Consider the following 21025-nt stretch of genomic DNA (forward strand, 5'->3'; position numbering starts at 1 on the left):
AAGCCTCTAAAGCATAAAAGTCACCTCGATTTAGTCCAAATTTAGGTAAAAAAATCAGGCATTAATTAGCAGCCTTGTTGTTGAAGCTAAACTTATTTTAAACTTTGACAGGAAAAGGTTAACTGAAGAACAGATCCTCAATCTTGTTTCCTTTATTAAGAAATATAGAAAAAAAAAAAAAAAAGGCAGATTTTGTAGATTTTTTTTTTAACGAACAATATTTAGACCACTTCAGAATAAACACCAGCTTCTCAAGGTGAGATTTGATACCCTCTATGTCATCAAGAGACCTCCCCAGTTTCTTGTTTGAATAAAGGCTTGCCAAAACAAAACCAGGAGAAAGGGAGAAAATCTAAAGTATTAGATTGTAAAATGGCACAGAGGCTTGGTTTTTGCAAAGGGAAAAAAAAAATCAGCCATTTTTATTAAGAATCTTTAGGAAATTTCAAGTTTTTAGTATTCATAAATTCACTGCTTATTATAGACTGTGATCCTGAGAAGAAGGAGAGTACAATGAGAAAGGCAGAAACATTTTCTGGTGAAATGTATTTTTCTGAACCACATCTAGGAACAAACTAACAATTTGCTACTAGGGTGGTTCTCCCACCTGATAACTGTGCTCTCCGTTTAATTTTGAACGAGTTGGCATTGCATCATACCACCCAGCTGCTCTCCTTTTCAGTACAGAGATCCCTCAGATGCAGAAAGGATGCATTGATACTCGGTCTCACATCACACCTCAGCTACTAAATGCTAGCAAAAAAGCTTCTGTTGAAGAGAACAAAGCCAGCTGCACCTTTCTAACAGCAGTGCCTGAAATCTCTAACAGAAGGAAGGTGTAGATGCTTACTGACAGCAATCACCATGGGTTTGGATAGCTCACAACACAAAACATTATTACAGCACTGAAGAAGCAGCAGAAGACAACCTCTAGTATGAGAAGAGTGCCAGCTCCAGGAGCATCGGGAAGTGATGGCTGTACTGCACGAAGGCACAACTGATTGAACACGGCGAGAGTTCAGTGCTCCCGACACCTACAGAAACATTACCCAGAGAAAGAAAGGGACATGATGGAGCCATCTGATTGTGTAATGTTAGAGGAACACCTGTGCAATTACAGAGCGCCCGTGAGAGCTGCTTACGGTGTCCGTAGCACGCGCTGCAGGTGGTGATTTATCCATAGGTTTCCCATTCCTCTGAACGGAAAGCAGCAGGGGGCGGCCTTTTGGCATCCCACGAACCAGCAGACGGCTCAAGCAACTGCCGTGCCCTAGGCCCTCAATTCTGGGGACTCACCCACTGCTAAATGTCAGGTTTAGAGCTGTATTCTTTATTTTCAGAGATGTCATGGGACAAATAGGAGATGAGCAAGGAACTCAAAGCTCCTAGGACTGTTTCTGGAACAGTCCTGGTTTCTAGAATTTTCCCTTAAGATGTATTCCCTATTGAGTGTTTTTTACAGGGGGTGGTAAAGGAGAGCTGTGCCATTTAAAATTCAGGACCCTAAAATACCAGCTAGTGCAAAGACAACTGTTGGTAGTTTGAAATAATAATATATGTCTACAAAAGCCTTCTTTGTTATTTTATTTATGCCTCAATTATATCTCTTCTGAAAACACAGTTTGGAAAGAAGGGCATAGCTCAGTGCACATCCTTTCACCTCCTTCATGCATATGAGTACACAAAATTCACCTCAGGGTCAGAAATCAAATGGTTATTATGGCTTCAGAAGGAACATCACACATGCCGTGCTCTGTGGTATCTCACAATACAGTCTCTTCATCTCCTCAGTTACCATCCACTCTTTATCAATAAGCAGTGAGCTCAAAACAGAACAAAGCTTTAATCCTATACTTTTTTTGAGCAGGATGGTGTGCTATCCTCACTCGCTTACAGCCTTCTCTTAGTGGTATCCCCATACCATATACTTACAATGATATTTACTTAATTTTCATTTCCATTTAAGAGTATATTTTTCCACGTTTTCCCTAGTGTATTTTAATCACTTGTTGAGCAATGCTATCGCAGTCTGACTGCCTTGGTCTTACCATGCTTGGTGAGCTTCCACAGCTTCCAGCAGTAACAAAAGCCAGTTGCAGCCATTCTTATTATTCTTGCTGCCCCTAGGAAAAGCTGGCAGGCTCACTTTGTCACTTTTGCAGCTGGGTGGCATTTATGAGGTGTGTTTCATGTTCTCACAGCACTAACTTGCATCACAGAAAAGCACAAAACTATAATTTTAATTGGAGTAATCATAGGTATCATTCTTGCCACTGTATATTACATTAAGTTAATGAACTCTGGGAGATACACTTGAACACATCATTGCCATCAGCCCAATTCATTACAAACCTTATGCTTCATTTACATGGGTTCCTAGGTTATTTTACGGGGGATGGGGAATATGCATCCTGTTAGCAGCTCAACTTTTTTTTTCTTCCACACACAAATTATTACTTCTGAGAGACAGTCTGAAGTGACAGGGGAACCAAAGAAGCAGAAAAAGAACATATACGTACTCTAAAGCAGTACTGTACTCAGGATTGGATGCTAAATATGAAGGCGGCATAAAATAAGGTTTTGAAAAGCTGTTCATTTGGGGAGGGGGGGGGGAGAAGATCTGTTTGTTCTGGGGTTTTTTAATCCTTTTACTTGTATATTTGTCACAGGAGAGCGAGGCAGCTTTTCCCACCATTCACCAGGATTCTGGAATTGTGCTTTCCAGCAGACCCCATGCAGGAGAGAGGGCTCCTACTTTGCAGCTTTTGGTTCTTGTTTCCCTGCCCCCCTTCTCCTTAAGGCTCAACTTGATTTAGAAAGAAAATAATCACAGCTGGTTTAGAGTTAAAATTAGCTTGAAGGAAAATGGAACATCTCAAAAGAAAAAAAGGAAAACCACAGAAATGTCATGCCCCCTACAGCTTTGTCTGAACAATCCCTTCCACGAGTTGACTAAGGAACTCTTCCATCTCGTTTTACTGCTGTGCAATATATATGAAGCTATTTCTGAATGACAACACACCTGTGCATTTTTATTTACTGTAGCTGAAACTGCTATTGCTTTAGAGCTCAGTGTAAGTCCATTCCAGGGACAGGAGCAATGCTCTTTCTCTACCTGCTGCTTGGAGCTGTCAACCAGTCCACCTAGAAACTCTTGTCTCTTGCATAACTAATTTCTTTACTTCATGCATTTTTTTTATGAATCCAGAAAACAGCAAAGATTTTGTAGCTTTCATATTTTTTACATATGCTTGTTAAAAGTAAGCATTTAGAAAATACAACTGTGTAGTAACTCACAGCTCCAAGGGCAAATTTTTTGAAAGAGCAGTTCCAGGGAAGCATGCATGCACAAAGTACAAAAATCTCAAATTTCAAGGTCACTTTCATCAGAAAGCCTGACTCAAGCCCATGGTGCAACAGAACTAGCAGGAATCCCATGCAGTACTCCTTCGTAAGTCTGTCTGTGAAGATGATGAGTAGAACACACATATTTGGATGACAACATGCATCTACTAACTAGCTCACATTTTAACTAAAGCTGGCAACTGGAAATCAGCCAAAGAATATTTTGTTCCCAAAACCAAGAATTTTCCTTCAATTTTTGTCAGCTTGGGTGTTGTCTTCTGATTTGCACATACCCATGTTCTATCACTTTCTCCTCATTAGCCATTGATACATTTAAAAATGGACAATTATAATTAAAATCACCAAAATTCCCATTATGGTATGGGTATCATCTCTCTGTTCTAAGGATGACCAAACTGCAAAACCCAGAAGCATTAAATGACCTCAAGCTCTTATCACAACTCCCAAGCTATACAGAAGCTAAAAAATTTGTCATGGGAGAAAAATATATTCTCTGGTGGAAAGAAGTGCAGCCTGTAACACTGCAGTGTTGAGAGCACGTATCTGTGCCCATGCAGGAGGTATTCCAGGGATCCAAGGGCTGAAGCAGGAGATATGTGAATGAACACCAGAGACACTGTGGCAATACCCAAATCTCAGCTGCTGTCAAGTGCTCTGTCATCCTGAAGGTGACTCAGGGAATCTCATAGGGCGGAGGTTTCAGCATATTTTGACTTCTGCTAATCTTACCAGTGAGGCAGCACCAACGTTTAGTTGTCAAAAACTTCTTATCCATTTGCCCACTCTTGCCCCCTTTGCAAGCTTTCTACAGTGAGAAGACAAGAATATTACTTGGTTGTAAGAGAGTGGGTAGATAAGAGTAAAAAAAATATTAAAATGGATGATGTGAATAATTAAAACCACTTTTCTATCTACTGGAGGAACAGAAAGCACAAAGATGAAAGTGAGGTCGCTTGTTTTATGAGTCGCCTGGCCAATCAATACCATCCGTCAGCAGCAACTGTATAAACACATCCCCTCAGCAAAGCCTTTGTAGAGCCACCTGCACCCTGATCCAGACTGAACCTCAGTGACATTTTAAACATTCTCACGAGAAGTTTTCTTCATTCAGTGAATACAGCATAGTGCATGGCTGAGCAAATTACTGGAACATATGCAGTGGTAGTTTAGGATTTTCAAGCAGGGGTTTAAGTTGTTGGGAGGTTTTTTTTAACCAGTACTGCTTTTTAACATCTGAAACCCCATATTCATTTCTATCCCTGTTCCAAACAGATTTGACAATACTTTTGCATACTTTTCAGCTTGACTCACAACTGCCAAATTCCCCAACCACTGTAAATCAGTTTAGCAGCACTGAACTCAATGGAGAGAGGTGAATCCAATCTGGCTGAGGATTTAGCTATTGCATTTTAAAGCAAAAAGAAGGCAGCTTGAGCAGTTATTTATTATTGGGATATCAGGTTTATTTGGTTTTTGCAATGTTTGACAGAATCATAGGAGTGAATTTTCACTGCAGTAAGCAGGGGGTTATACATACAATTCTCATTAACAGTAGTATTTTTCTGGGGATTTTGCAATGCCAATGTCACCTAATCAGTCCTAGCTTTCATGCTTCTGCATGCACAAAGCAGAAGGAATAGGACTTAAGGAAGGTGAAGTGAAATTACTATGCAAAAAAAAATCCCAACCTGATTTCATCACTGAAATTCACAATCCCCAAGCAACATGAACCATGATACTTAACAACATTTCACACTGAATTCAAGACAGTCATTACCTTAAAAAGTCTGCTCTCTGTCTCCAGGCTTGCTCTGTGGAGTGTTTCCTTAATATAGGCTTTAATATAAAAGGTCTATTTTGAAATTCTATTAAGAAGTCCATCTTTATATTAAACTTCTGCCAAAAGACAATTTATTTATTAAAGATGCTATTTACTCTTCTGTTTAGGCCTGAAATCAGCAGGTGTTTTTCCATTTTCTCAATGAACAAAAAACAATAACCCACAACTGCTTTAATGCATGTGAATAAAAGGGAAAAAACACCTCGCTTCAGTCTCCTCCTCATATTTTTTTCCAGGCTGCTATTTAATTTTATTTGATTTTGTTGCTCTATTCTCAAATTGTGTAGTGGTTGTCTAGAATCAGGGTAATTCAGTGTACAAAGGAAGAACAGAAATGAGAGATGTGGCAGGAGCGATATAAGAAGTATTTCCTGTTAGCATTTTTACTTTCCTCTCTGCTCAGCCATACACATGGATAGCGGTGCTGCAGATTCGCTATCATTTAACTTTCTCTTCTTACACAATATTGGCAAATTCCTCACCAAACTTTACCATCAACTGATTCTCAGGTAGTAAATGTCATTGTCATTGATAGATCTTTAAAGTAGGTCACGTTACAATACCAACAGTGACACCGGGACAAAGAGGGGGCAGAAACCCAGAGAGAGAACACTGGCAGATTTACCAAGCTTTCATGTGAAACATCCAACTTCTTTATCTCAGTCATGAGACAGTATTCATTAGTCAGTTCTCTCTTTGCCATCAAGACCAGGAGAAGGAAAAAACCAAGCACAACCAAACTGTGAAAATAGTAATTAAGAATCAATTCTGGCAAAGGAAAAGGGCAAATATCTTCACCTGCCCTGAAAATGAAATAAGCACCAAAGTATGACATCAAAGTTCTGTAAATAAGATCTGTTAGTATGATAGAAACTGCTGTAGCTGCACAAAGCAGACAAAATATTTGATAATGTATCTTCTGCTTCCTAAAAAAGTATCGTTTTACTGAAATTTAAATATTTCAAACAAAAGCTTGCACAAAGCACTATGCAGTACGTCCCATATATTTCCATGGGAAATATTAAAGGAGTAAAGGGGCTTGAAGCATAAAGAGCATGTCAGAAAATTTGTTTTTCCAGTAAAAACCAAAGGAATTTATTGTCAACACAGTGATATTATGAAGCTCCACACTGACTTGTTAGGCAACCCTATGTGCCTTGCCTACACAAAACTTGCAGTGCAGTAACCACCTAATAATTCATTGGTAGATGTGTCAAAAAACAAACAAACAAATCCAAAACAAAACACCCCTATAGGCAGAATATGTAAAATCTCCTCATAAATCAGTAATTATCTTTTTCAGTGCACTTCCCAGCACAGAAAAGCATTACTGGAAGCAGTAGCTAAGCAAATACCTCACATTCCAGCCTCTTTCTGACCTTACCATGAGTATAATACAGTGTAACAATATTTCTTTCGTTTTTCTTTCTTTTTTTTTTTTTTTTTTTAGATTTTTTGCTTACAAAAATGTGAGAATGGCTTATTGAAGTTTAGAAAAGCTTGTATTTTAGCTTTGGAGTCTTTGTGCAGTGGCCATCTCTTGATCTGGGGCTCAGCGTTCACCTGTGCTGAGTGCACAGCGGCACGCATGGAGAGCCTGGATTGTTCTGGTGTTGGGTTAGATGGCAGAAACTGCACTGGCTCCAGGGGAGTATTTTCCTGCAAAATCTATTCTTAAGTTTCCATTGCACAGCTGAGGAGTGCTCAAAATCTTATGTTCTTCTAATGAAATAAAATAAGCATCAGGAAAAAGCATTAAAATATATTTTTAAACGGGAATGAATTCAAAGGTGCTGCTGTCAAGATCATGCACTACACAATACAGAAATGTGTCTTAACTGATCACATCCCACTGCAGCATAAAATAATTTTGAAAAGGCACCTTTTTCTGTCACCTTGTCTGACAAGCTTTATGTATTTTATTTGTATGCAAGTGAATGGCAGTTTATTGTGTCCCAGGGGATGAAGTATTAATGATCATTTGCTCCCTGCTGTGTGGCCTGTCATAATTTTGAAGAAAGACTGACAGAAGTAACAGCCAGTCAGCCTGGTAATACTCACCTGACAGTGGCCACTCAGTCCATTTTAACCACAGTCCTTTGCCAAATTCTTAGGTAATTTTCATTTTAAAAATGCAATTTTTGATAGCATCTGCCAATTGCTAGATAGGAGCAGACTAAACAAACTGTATATTTCTTTTGTGCAGCTGTCAGACTTCTATCTCAGCAGGTGTTTTCTGGAAAAAAAGACTTCCAATCTGAAAGCCCATTTTGGTCAGCAAGAATCAATCCCTAAAACATTTGGCAATTTGTTATATCAATATCTTAACATGGTGAATTCCTTGCAGCATATAAGAATTAAATCCAGTTCTGACAAGTAAATAGAAGGCAGAATTTTTTAAAATGATAGTACAAAGTCAAGTGTCAAAAAATCCCACAGATTTGTACAATGTGTTGTCATTCATTTCTCTCTTCTCTGCAATGCTGCCTGCTTTATTTTACCTTGAGGCTTGTGGAAAAACCCAGATAAAGACAGTTGTTACCAATTCTGACATGGAAATAACCCTACACTTTATTAGTCATTTTATAACCTACAGCCTCACAGTAGATGCACTCTGAGCTATTAAAAAAAGTTTCAAGGAAATAATTCCTGAGTGTTTGCTGAGCATAAGGTACAGATGATTATGGAGAAGATTATCAGATGTTGGTATTGAAAGTCAGTTGCCACGTCCCCCACAAAAAGAGCTGTGTTTCTTTACAAGCAACTGCATTTTATTCTGATTCACACTGAAACAATATGGAGTCCCAATATCCCTGCAACTTGTCTGAATGCTAAATACTGGCATGTCTGATCCTGGTGAAAAACTGATACTGGGGGGGAGAGAAATTAAAAAAAAAAATATATATATATATATCTCAGTGACAGGTGCACATCAGCTTGAGGCAAACCCTGCCTCCTGGGCGACAGATAGGTTGTGACAAGGTGTGACACGGCTGATGGACCCTACCTGGAGGAAGCAGCATCACCCACTCCCTTCCCAGGGCACGCTTCTGAGACCTAACAACAGCCAATATCACTCAGGTGTTGGGGCAATAACATTTTGATGGAAATTAAATAGATACATTGCATTAAAGGCATTTGTATAAATGGCATAAGAAAGGGAAAGAGACTTGTTTGCTGCCTGCTGTTCTTTATATGCAAATCTTAATATATTACATGGCAACATACTTGCCTTCCATAGCCACATAAATGTTTTACTGTTTTATGAGATGTTTGCAATAAATGTGATTGATGATAATTTTTTTTTCATAATTGCCTATTAGAAATACACTATTTTGGTGACAAATCCTTAAGGGATATCTCAGTTTCAAAACTGAAGAGAATGAGAAGTACCTGTGCTAGGAATGGGGTGGTGCTGCTAACAAATGTCAAAAGGCACATTCAATCTGCTGGTTAATTTTACTCATACATTTCTTTAAGCTTGTTAGCATCCTTTCCAGGTTTACTGAGTTTTGCATTTCAATCAGATACAAAGATGTATAAAAATACTGCTACCGTACCTTAGGGCTGGCAAATAGCTTTAAGCTACACACACAAATAGTCACAAGGGTGAATAGCTATAATTATATTGGAGTGCATCCAAGAAACCAGCTATTCTGTTTATACTTCTTGCCTCTTTGAATTTATGTGCACTTCAAGCAAACATACTGTAAACTGATTTTAATACTAAAAATGTTGACCTTAGTATTACAGCTTATTGACTATTTTTCATAAGATTGCTGTTGTGCTGGAAAAGATGTAAATGTCTGCATAAAAATTTATAGCAGGAAAACTCCTGGACCATTTGTAAAATAATCTTGGATATCACTAATAGTCACTTTAAATGCAGGAATGCTAAAGATCTTTGCCCTACAGATTTAAAGCCAAATCCTGTCCTGAGCAATTCTGAAATTGGTCGAGGCATACAAACAGAAAGCAACCAACTCTATTATGCTGACATACACAGGCATTTTGAAATCCTAGATATTCGTAGGTTTCTTCCAGCACAAGCCACATCAGAGCACGGAGACAGCTGCACGAATGCTCTAAAGGTCATACATGGATTTGCACTCATTAGTGGCCCTTGTAATTTATTTGTCAGAGGTTTGGCTCCATTGTTTACATAAGACCTCTCCACATATATTAAGGAAGTAGCAGGAAAGCAGGACTATAGCTGTTGGCATGCAGAATATGAATTATCTTCCCGGAGTACATGCAACTATATCCCTCTCATCCATATCCTGTCCATATAAAATCAAAATAGCAGCATAGACGAGCTTATGTTTGTGTGGTGCTGCTGAACCTGCTCCCAGCCACAGCTTTGCTTTGGCTTTTATGGGGACTTAGAGCTTTGGTTTTCCCAGCATTAAGACGTGAACAATGAGAACTCTTTTTTTACCACTTTGAGTTCTAGCAAAATTGCCAGGGAAATATTATTGCTGAGGAAAATGCATCATCCACTCATTAGCAGTGCCCACAAAATATCAGTAACATATCAAGGAAACCAAGTGGCGAATATAATACTCAATAAGTATGCAAATAATCACTTAGGACAGAAAAATCTTCTGCAACATTAACTGACAAGAAATTAATTTGGTATCATTTATCAAGCTTTTCAAATACATACATGGTACAATGGACTTTTTTGAGTTAAATTATAGGAAACAAAAATAGCAATTGTAAGCTAGTAAATGAATGGAACCAAACCCACGACTTTCACATCTTTGAATTATTAGTCCCAGATTTCCATAACAATACATTTTTTTCTCCTAGGTTAATTGAATTAAGAGGAAATTTGTCCAATTTTTTTGCCAAATAAATTAGATTTAATATATTAACTTGGGAAGACATCAGAGGAAATTTACTGGGTTCATTAGGCTTAGGAAATTAAGTTACAGAAAATTGTGCTTCCTTGTAATGGATTTAAGCAGTAATATTTAGCAGTCTGCCAAAGATACACATTTCTCATACAAAATAGATCTCTTATAATCTGAAAAAGCCACTACTTCACAGCACCTGCAGTCGTGATTTGTAAAGGAAAGACTACTCCTACTTCTAAAACTCAGAGAACTCAACGGAATGTTAATTACATCCACAAAAACGAATCACTTGCCCATTATTTAGGGTGATGGCAAAGGGAGGTTACTCTGAATAACCAAAAAACTTGGTTAACCTCCTGAAGACATCCCAGCCAGACACTCCAGACTGGGCAGTGGCTGCACTAACCCCTGCTCAGCTGTGCTGGCCCTCAGCACCACTCAGGGGGCAGTGAACTGCCAGTCCAGGGCCCAGCCCAAGCTCTGTGTGGCTTCTCTGAATTCACAGGAAGATTAATCCACAGCCCAGACAAAACTCCCATGGTAACAGTATGCATTGAGGTACAGAGGTGCAAATTCACAGCCTGGGAAGCTTGGGATGTGTTCTGGTGGGCTGCAGGTGTGCCCAGGAAATGTAGGATAACACACACAACACTTTACAGAAGCGCTCCTACAACACTATCTTGATGCATTTTCCAGTAACAACTTAAACAAGGTGTTCACTCTGTAACTCCACACAGAGAGAAGCAGCCCAGGCAGAACGATTTTGTAAAAATTCCTTTGTGAATATATTATCTCCTATTGAAAAATAACCATGTCAAAGAAATGAGAACAGGTAGGAAATAATCCTCTTGTCTTGTAAGGAGGTAAGGACCAAACCCTTTTCCAAATGAGCTCCCGTGGTCGTATCCATGGCTGTGACAGCCCAGAGCTATTCCTAATCTGGATCAGGACAAGGAGTTCAGTGTTCTACATGGTTACAGCCATTTATGACAGCCCAGAGGGTACAACAGGAGAGACATTAATAACTCTCAATCTAATCCCCAACCTGAACAGGAACAGGAGAATTTAAGATGGTGACTTCTCCTCCTCTGCAGGATGACACAAGCACCTGTTGTGACCTTTTAGGAGAGCACTGTCAAGTCTCATTAAATTCCATCCTAGAAGTACGAAGATTTTCCAAAAAGGTACCTAGAGGTACCTTTAAATATATATATTATATAATAATAATCATTATATATATTACAATTTATACCTTTCCAACTATACCATGTTCCTATGAATGCTCAGTGTTTGAAAAGTTACCCATGGCATGAAATTTTTAAAAGGATCAAAAATTCTGAAATAGAACTGCCTTCCACATGAAACAGAAACTAAAAAAGTTTGTCATGGTCACCCTTAATTCTAACAGGAAGGATACTGCTCAATATGAGGTCCTTCCTACCAAAGCAATTTATTCTGTCCACATAAAGGTTGACCTGAGTCAGAGAATAAAGTGGCAGCTTTCTCATGACATCACATGAGTAGTTAAAACTCAAATAAAACATAGTCTAGTTTGTAGCTAAATTTGACCAAAATACCACAAATTAAAAACTTCTATTGGCAAAAAAGCACCAAGGGTTACAACAGTTGTTTCCTAATCTAAACACTTCGATAAATTGGGATCATAAAGTTACTAAAAATCTATCCAGAAAGAGCACTGCAGACTACAGAACATCCTCAGTTGTTACTGCCTAAATTCACCCACCCTACTTCAGTACCCGGTCTTGGTTCCAAAGTAGAGACAGACACACCTTTTTTGGAGGAAAAATAAAATCACCTTTCCGTAACTGAGGGACCTTTATAGCAGACCTTCTCTATGGCCCTTGAATAACTGATACCAAGGCTGCTCTGGAGCACTATTGCAGAGAAAGACTTTCAGCAAACGGGAATGGAGCAAGACAGACGACAGACCTGGACCACTGCACTTGGGTCGGTGTTTGTGGGCAGACTCAAGATTTACATCCCTTTTTTCCAGGGATATATCAAGTGAAGTAACTGGAGTTGTTACTGCTTCCCTTCTCTTTGCCTTGCTTTCTTCATACAAACTGTCTTTGGCATCTTACTGCTCTCCCAGTTATCCAGCAGATAATTTGATTTGCAGAAGAACGCACAGAGGACTCCTTAAGTGGCTAATTCCAAGCTACTGGCAGTAACAAAATAACACTTCAATGGGCAACCTCAGCTCCCAGAAGGGTTTGTGTGATCCTGCAAGGATCAAGCAAATAGCACTTCACCTGAGGTGTGTAAGATGGAATTTGAAGAAGTTAATCAAGTCATGGGTTTAAAATTCTTTATTTGGTAATAAAAAATAACAATAATTTGATGTTTGAAACATTCTGGTATGTCACACTGGTGTAACTGCTAAACAACAGAGCAGCAGCAATTTGGTATGTGAAAACTCCTTTTCCATCTCCTTCAGCAATATTTCTAAATATTATGTATTTTCAGTCCTATTTTCATCACTGCCTTAAGCAGAGGCTGCTAGATGAAACCGCTGAAATACGTGATGATATCTAAGAGTGCCCACTTAAGGAGATGAACAAAAATGGGTGGGAATTTCTGGTTTTCTTTCAAATTCTGGAATTAAGAACTAATGTTTGAGAAGAATAAAGTGAGAGGCAACAAAGGCTGTATCAAAGCAGTAGATTAGCCCTTGTATTTGTAGGCTCAACTCAGTCATATTCCACAGATGTACTTCCTATGTTTTAAATTATTATAGATTTACTGTATGGCTCGAAAGCACAGGGCTGGAAATATTTTTATATTTAAAACTACTTCACTCTGCAAATAAAAACATATTTTAGATCAGTAAGGATGAAAAAGCAAGTGTAAGAAGGGAATGGGATTTTCTAGGAAGACAGCCAACTAAGACAGTAGAAGTGAAGACCAAATTCTGGTGTGAAGCTCTGCAATCCTTTTATTCTGTTATACTGATCTAAAAAGGTTCAAAAGAGTCAAGATACTACAAGCTGCTTAGCAACCAGGACTATCCTACAGGAAATCCTAGGATATTTGACCATCCTAGGGTAAAGATGCTACTTGTAATTTCCTCCACTTCTTGTCCTGTGCCTAATGATTCACTTCCCTGCTTAAAAAGGACACAGGGCTAAAACAAGTATCTGGACCACGAATAAGCACCATGAGGGTTTGTATGATTCCTTAGTGTCTTGCTTTCAGATAAGAAATAACTGGCAAAGAACAGCACAAAAAGGAAGAGAAGGGAAACCAACACAGGGTGGCATTTTATAGTGGGGCTGTATTTTGGAACCAGGCAGGCAGAAACTGTTAAATTGGAAGACTGCTCAGGTAAATTATGATGGGCATTGAATTGGCTCTTTGAAGGATTTTTCTCTTCCCATCTACCACAGAGGGGACACATCCCTTCCTGCTTCTCTGAACCCAGCTGAGAGACAGTTTTGTACCTTGCTTAAGACACCAAGTAAAGAAGTCTGTTATTTTTTCAGCTAAAAACTCAAAAGAAGGTGCATGCTTACAAGTGCCAGTTGCACCAGTGAACTTTGTGAAAGGCTTGCTTGAAACTACTTAAAATATCAACTTCAGCCCATATAAAATATCAGCTCTTCAGCACTTCTCCTAAGCTTGTACAGCTGGGACTTTGACCTTAGTGGAGCAGATGGTGTAGATGGCTTAGCATGTATTTCCAGGATCCATGAAAATGAAAAGCAGACTATCATATGAACTTCTTTATTGTTACTCCTTGTGGCATCAGTGGCTGGTTAGGGAGAAAAACAAGACCTAAAGATTCAACTTTTCCAGACATTTTAGGGGTGTCCTAAAATATATACTGGAAACTATAAAACCATTCTTCACATTTGATGCATACTCTTAAAAGTGACCATCTGGAAATTATCAAAATTCACAGGAACTAGAAATATATACACAGTGTGGTTTCATTATTCCCCACACTCCCACATCAACTACCACATCCCATATTTAGAAAGACAGAACTGCTAATTTATTTATTTTTAAAATTCTTGAGCAGATTAAACTCTTAGAGAAGATGACCAGAAGAAGAATACCATGAACCAAACCAGACAATAGGGCTTTTCTACCCTTGGCTATCTCCTCCCACTTCAAGTACCATGCCCCAATTACACAAAAAAATGCCACCATCCTTATGCACTGGGTACAGGCGCTCTCCCAAATGCCACTGTCCCCATGCACTGAGGTCCAGGCACTCTCACAAGACACCGTCGTCCCTGGTGAGCTCAGTCTTGACACTTTGCCCATGTTACTCAAGCAATCTGTGGCCTAATGAAGGCCCTGCTTTTTCTCCTTCTAATTAGCACATCTTTATTGACATGCATTGGGAGGAATGATTGAACCTCCCTGCTCCAGCATTCTCCTAAACATTTTTTCTTTCTTGTGATGTTCACAAAATGCCTGGTACTATTGCAAAACATCAGCTACGCCAGTGAAAAGTATAATTTCAGTTTGGGGCTGCCTTTTACTGGAATAAAAAAAAAAGACCAACAGTTTTCACACAATTACTTTAGGCCTGTGGGGATTGATTCATTAAAAAATAACTTTGTGGCTTCCATGGTTTGATGCCAGTAGAATCATTAAAATAATGTCTCTTATATTTCTTAATATGAGAATTCTCATTAACATGATACATCCACTATTACCATATTCATCTCAAATTCAGTGCCAACAATTTCCAGAGTGACTTTCCATATAAAAAGGGTGATTGGAGAACTAATAATTGAAACAGACATTAACAAAGACAGTTTGATTATTAATAAGCAGCCCAGGCACCTTCCTATGGTAGTTTAAGCATGAATTGATTTTCTACCTGTAACATCTATTTTTCTGTGAAACTTTGAAAATAAATCAAGAAAAGCCAAAATAGGCACTGTAAGTCAAAGTGTATGAAAAAAAAGTTCTTTTATACTTTTATTTTACTCTTTAAAGGAAGACTGAGTATTTCAGGTAGTGTACACAGAGTAGCTTTGCTTAAGACGCTGTCTCAATGTTCTGTAAATTTTTAACAGTGCCCTTTATAAATGTTTCAGGGCTATAGAAATGAGACAGGCCTATAAGAAGTTTAATGGGTCCCTGTTTAGCCATTTGTAATGGGGATTTAACTGCTTTGTTTGTGAGCTTCAGCCAAGAAAACAGATTACCTTCATCAAGTACTAATACTCCAGAGTCACTCTAAACTCTGCTCAGCTACAGAAAGGTATCATGGGATGTCAATAAGTATTATAAACACTAATCCAGCAAACCTGTCAGCTGCTTTATAAAAAATTATATCTAAATTCAAGCTCCAAGTTCAATACTGCTCTTCCATGTCCAAAGCCTTTAAAAAAATTGTGATGGATCATCAGGGGCACATTTCAAAACATTCCAGTCATAATTGAAACCCTTGCAGAGAAAGTGATGTTCTCTGAGCACTAGCAAGATAAAGGCATGTATTAAAGATTAACTAAAACAACAATTTTAAGGCCTCAGAAATGACATCATATCCACCATTTCCATCAGACCAACTTCCTCCCCATATTTGTTCAGTCCAGCTCACAGGAATGCAGCTGTTGCCAGCAGAGTGTAGAACCACTGCTCAGCCCAGCCAGAGCATCCAAGCCCAGCCAGGATTTATTGAAATCAGCCCCTGGGAGTCCCCTTGACTTTGCTACAGTCACATCTTAAAACACACATAGGAGTCAAGAACAAAAGTCTGCCTCAGCCTCCTCTCCAGATTTACTTGCACAAGGACAAAGAGACTGTGCTTGTCTCCTCCACACCCTGGCAGAACCAGAGCTGGCTGCAAGGAGAGGTGGTGCAGGATGCACTCAGAGCCTGGGCTCCAGAGGGGAGAGCAGGACAGAAACCCAGGAGCAGCAGAAGTGAAGTCAGTGCTGTCCACAGGACTCTTCCAGCAGCAAATCATGTCACCCCTGCTTTTGTCTTGTGGACTATGAATTTCCATTTCTCCTTCAAAAGTTGTTTTTTCCTTAAACCAAGCAGAGGAATGATTCATAGCCATCAATCTTATCTTTCACTAGCACAGCTAATCCATTTGGGATGAGAGAGGAGCTCTGGGCTGGGTAGCAAGCTGCTGCACAACCTCTGCCTGCCAGGACTGCTCCTGGCAGAAGGCAGCATGGGCACCCTTTGCTGATGTGCTGCTGGGGCACAGCCTCAGCCTGTCAAGGAGCTGAGCAACGTGATCCAGCAAAACACTTGAGGGTCTGCTCAGCTAACCTTGTTTTCTTGTTGACTTCAGACAGACAGCAAACATGTCTCAGCAGTCTTTTAGACGAGGGACACCACCAGAGTGCTTTGGAAGATGGAGCCCAGCCAAAGAAATTCTGCAGTGCTGCTGCCTGACACATAAGCAGAAATTTCCTTTCTTCAGAGTTTTCAATCTGGTACCTTTTATGACCATTAAAAAAAAAAAAATAGAGAAAGAAAAATGAGGAAAGTAATATCTTACGGGCTTTATCCATCAGTTCCATCTCTTTGCCAAAAGCAATTATTTACTAAATATTTGTAATGGCATTGTCATTTTCATGAAACAAACTGTTCTGAAAAAGTTTGGGAAGGTGTAGCAGGCTGCTGTAATATAACTGTCATACTTACTACATATTGTGTGCTTGATAGTAAATATTCCTGTGAGAAGGAATATCATAAGAGTTATATATGATTGGCATATGGAAAATATAAACAGAACACTATTTGCATAAGAGTATATTAGGAGAATTTCTTTTATGTTTATTCAACAAATGTTTCCTAAAAGGTTTTCCTCCAAACCAAGCAATTTAATTTTCTTTTTAATGTTATTCTCAGTGGTTATAAACTTAATTAGCTTCTTAAGCTTCACATTTATTTGCATTTGAGATAAATGTAATCTCTTCTTGGTATAACTTTTTGAAATCAAAATATGGACTAAAAAGGTGCAAGTTTGATTAGTGGAACAGATACTGTAGCAAGTAATCATAGCAATGAGATGTTAATTGGTGTCTGGGTGGTTCTATTCATAGCAACAATAGTCCATAATAACACCCGGTGTCCTCTACTGTTCAACAGTATTTTGCCTTCTCATTTATCATACTGACAATTATATTGTTCTCGAATTTCCTGCCTGTCTTAACAACAGAAAGGTATATAAAATGAATCAGGCATCTGTGATTTTTTTTGAGGCAGATGAAATCAGAAGGAATGTTCTGTAGTTCAACTCCTGTTTCTTTCTGGAAGTTAGCAGCCTGGAACAAGTCTAACTTCTTTTCTTCCACAAATATATTTTAAAATAATTATTTTTAAAAGTGAATTTGGGTGGGTTTTTATCCTCTCTTGAAAAATTCTGCTCCATGTGTATCCCCTAACAGACCTAGGGCTTGTAGTTGTACTTCACCAAAGAGCAAAGGGATCAGGATGTGTCCCCACAAAACTCGCCTTCAAAATACACAGTAAAGGACAACATTTAGGGCCTGACACAAAATCTTCATCCACCAGCCTAATTGCTACTACTTTTGCTTCTCTCTGGCTGTAAGGCCCCCACCATCATACTTTATTTGAGCAAAAGGTTTTCACTGTTGAGTTTCTCTGGTTAGAAACTCAACTAGTATGACTCCTAAATTTAGTTGATTTTCAATTAGATGTAAAACCATCATCCATGCCTTAAAGCTTAAGCACATAGGCAGAACAGGTATCCAAGCTTGATTATGCCCAGTTTTGTGGGTCCAACAGCAACATCATTCATTCCCAGTGGAGCATAGGAGGAAACATTTGTCCATGGGTTCATGTGAGCAGACAGGTCAAATGCTAAACAGGGCTCTGAGAGAGACAGAAAGGGCAGGATGAAGAAATCCAAGAGCCCAGGAGAAAAGCACCCATGCTGCAGTTGCTCCTTCATCGATAATGTATACTTTAAATTTTGAATGTTACTTCTTTCTTTCTCTTCCTCCACTTCCATCTGCAGAGTTTCCAATTATGTGGTAAAATTTATGCTCAATTGCCTTTAATTCCTAGTTCCTCTTGCTTGATCTTTGTACTATTTATCCCAAAAATACAGATTTCCTCATTTAGGTAATTTCATTTCATTGATAGTTCTGTTTTTCTCTTCCTAGCAGAAATCTGGGATTCACATTAAGTTACCTTCCTTGCCATTTTCTGCTAATAGCATTTCCCTCAGTAAGCCACCCATACTTCTTGGTCAGGAGCCTTTTCCATTTCCCCTCAGAATTCTGCTATTTGATTCATCTGAACATCTGCTAATTTTGAGTGTTACTTCATAGATAGCAAGAGTCATAGGAAAATCCACCAAGTTCCTGAAATCCAGAAAAATACACATTTGGGAGAGAAAAAGGACAGCCTTACAGCTTATTTGAAGTTTATGAGACAAAGGTCAGCTTCACATTTAAGGAAAGAATAGCCCACTTGATGCTCTAATGTGCACAGTGCTTGCTTAAGACATGTAGACCATGAAATTATATTATGGGCTGTGTTAGGAACTCAGTGATTAAACCATAAGGTCCTTCTTTTTAATGGGACACGCCATTTTGCTGGATTTAAATACTTACTTGTCAAAGATCCCTAAAACCCACATTATGTTCCAATTATAATGAAGTTCTGCTTTCATTCCATACACACTAAGATACATCCAATGCATTAACTGGCCAGTTCTCAGACAATGCAACTTATTTGACTGCCAGACAGAGAAAACAAAATTGCAATGGAAAAGAAGTAGGAGAGGACAGACTTTATCCCAAAAATTTTTGAGTAGATGAAGTCCGCTTATCAAGAACTCCCTAAGTTGCCCTTCCAGTTTACTACATGGCATACTTCACAAACTCTTCCCACAAACACTTTGAAGTACTGTCCTAAAAAAAAATAAACAACCCTATGTAGATAAATGAGAGTTTCTGCACAGAAATCCAGTGGCAAGACACTGATGCCTTTATCAGAAAAGCAGCTTTCAATGCTGCTGGAAGTATCAAGCCCAGAGACAGTTCCTCTCCTTTACACTTTTATTTCTCTTCAATTAAAAAAAATGGTGGGGGATAAGCAGGGTTTAGATACTTTTCTCCAACTTTTACATGAAGGAGCCATACTCTCCTCATAGCTCAGCTCTAACATATTCCAAATGCAGTGTCACCCAGGGCATATAAACCCCTTAATCTCCTAAAATAAAGGAACAATTGACCTAAGGTAGTTATCATCACTTCTGTGAACTGCCTGGAAGCAAACAACTCCAGCATATAAATAGGTTCCTGATCCTCTGAAACTGATTAACTAAAACAATTACAATCAATTAACACTCTTCAAAGTGTTGCTGCAATCCAAAGAATAAAATCAGCCAGGTGACCTTTAACATTAAGATGCCAGAACATTTACATATTAAGTTCATATTTAAAAAAAGAAAACAACCCTCTATTACTCCAAGCTCTGATCCTAAGCTGATGTGAATAAATAAAGCCGAATACATTGAAACAACAGGGAGTTCAGAAGCTTCAACCAGCCGAGAATGAAGCACTCCAAATGCTTCAAGAGAAAAGTGCCTCAAAGGAATAACTAAGTATTTAATATAAAAAAAAGTTAAAAATGAGACACTGAACTACAATTGCACTATGCAAAAATGTGGAAAAAATAGTACGTAAATATTGTAAGACCATGAAAAGATACACAACAGATTCAGCTTCTATACACACAACATTAACACCAGAAACATCTCCCCATCAGAAAACTTTAAGAGCAGGCAGATTTTCTTCATTTTAAGGAATGTCAATTAAATCTTAACTTCTTCCATATAAGCAATTTCTGAATATTTTCCCACTCACATTCAGACTGAAGTGATCAGATTGATTACAGTTGCTCCCAAGAACTGTCTTACTGCTCTTCCCTGATGACCTCTATTGATAAATGTGCTGACTAAATTTAATTAATCTAAGTTTTTTCAGTTTACTTGAATCTTCTTAATAGTTTAGCATAGACTTTTCTCAATACCAAAAAGATAATTTTTAAAGCTTGTTTCAAAAATACCTCCTTTCAGAATAGTATAGCCAGTTTCTTTAGAAATTTAACATACACTGTGTTCTCTTAAATTCTATCCAACAAATACTATTTTCACTTGCTTCTACATTTTGTATACATTTCACAAGAGATTATAAAGGAGCCAGTGAACTATTTCACAGTTGCCAAGACTCTCATGTCCGTCCCATCGCTGCAGAGTACAAATTCCCTCATAATTTATATTTATGACTGATTATACAAGACATCAGGATCTAAAAGTTATTCAGTTATTAACAATTTAGAAATCTGGCCTAACTCACTGGTGAGAGGCCAAAGCAAAGACACCTACCAGAACAGTTTTACATACAAATTTCTGTGACATTTTCAGCATTAAGGAGAAAGAACAAAACATGGAGCTGTTTTCGTTCATGTACTGAAAGGTATTGTTTGACAATGTCTAAATCTTGCAGAGCCACACCAGGGAATTTTACCTCGGATGCTGCATTGCTTGTCATTTACAGCAGTGAATATTGCAAATTAATTAGAAGGAGGGTTAAAGAAAAAAATTGAAAATAATCACGTCCCACTAGTTGAATCACAATGACCAATTTTACTGTCTCTTGCATGTCTGCTAACCTCCAAGATACAAGTGTCAGAATTCATTAGTTGTTTATGAAAAATGAATGTTTCTCCAGGACTATAACAATATAGAACACATTTCATTGCTTCCTTGGAGAAAAGGGCATTCGTAGTCCTGGAATGTGAACAGTAGGAAAGACTTGCCTAGCTCAATCTCATTTTATTTAAAAGGGTGTTGGAATTGAAAGGTATAGTGTAACTATAGCTGTAGGAGTGATTCTGATTGCACTGTCTCCAAAAATTAAGCATTTCATTCTGGCTAAGATATATAATCTCTTCCAAGACTTATGAGAGGGTCTCTGATTGTGAA

Source organism: Coloeus monedula (genome assembly GCF_965178545.1).
Source record: "Coloeus monedula genome assembly, chromosome: 10".
NCBI classification, from domain to species: domain Eukaryota; kingdom Metazoa; phylum Chordata; class Aves; order Passeriformes; family Corvidae; genus Coloeus; species Coloeus monedula.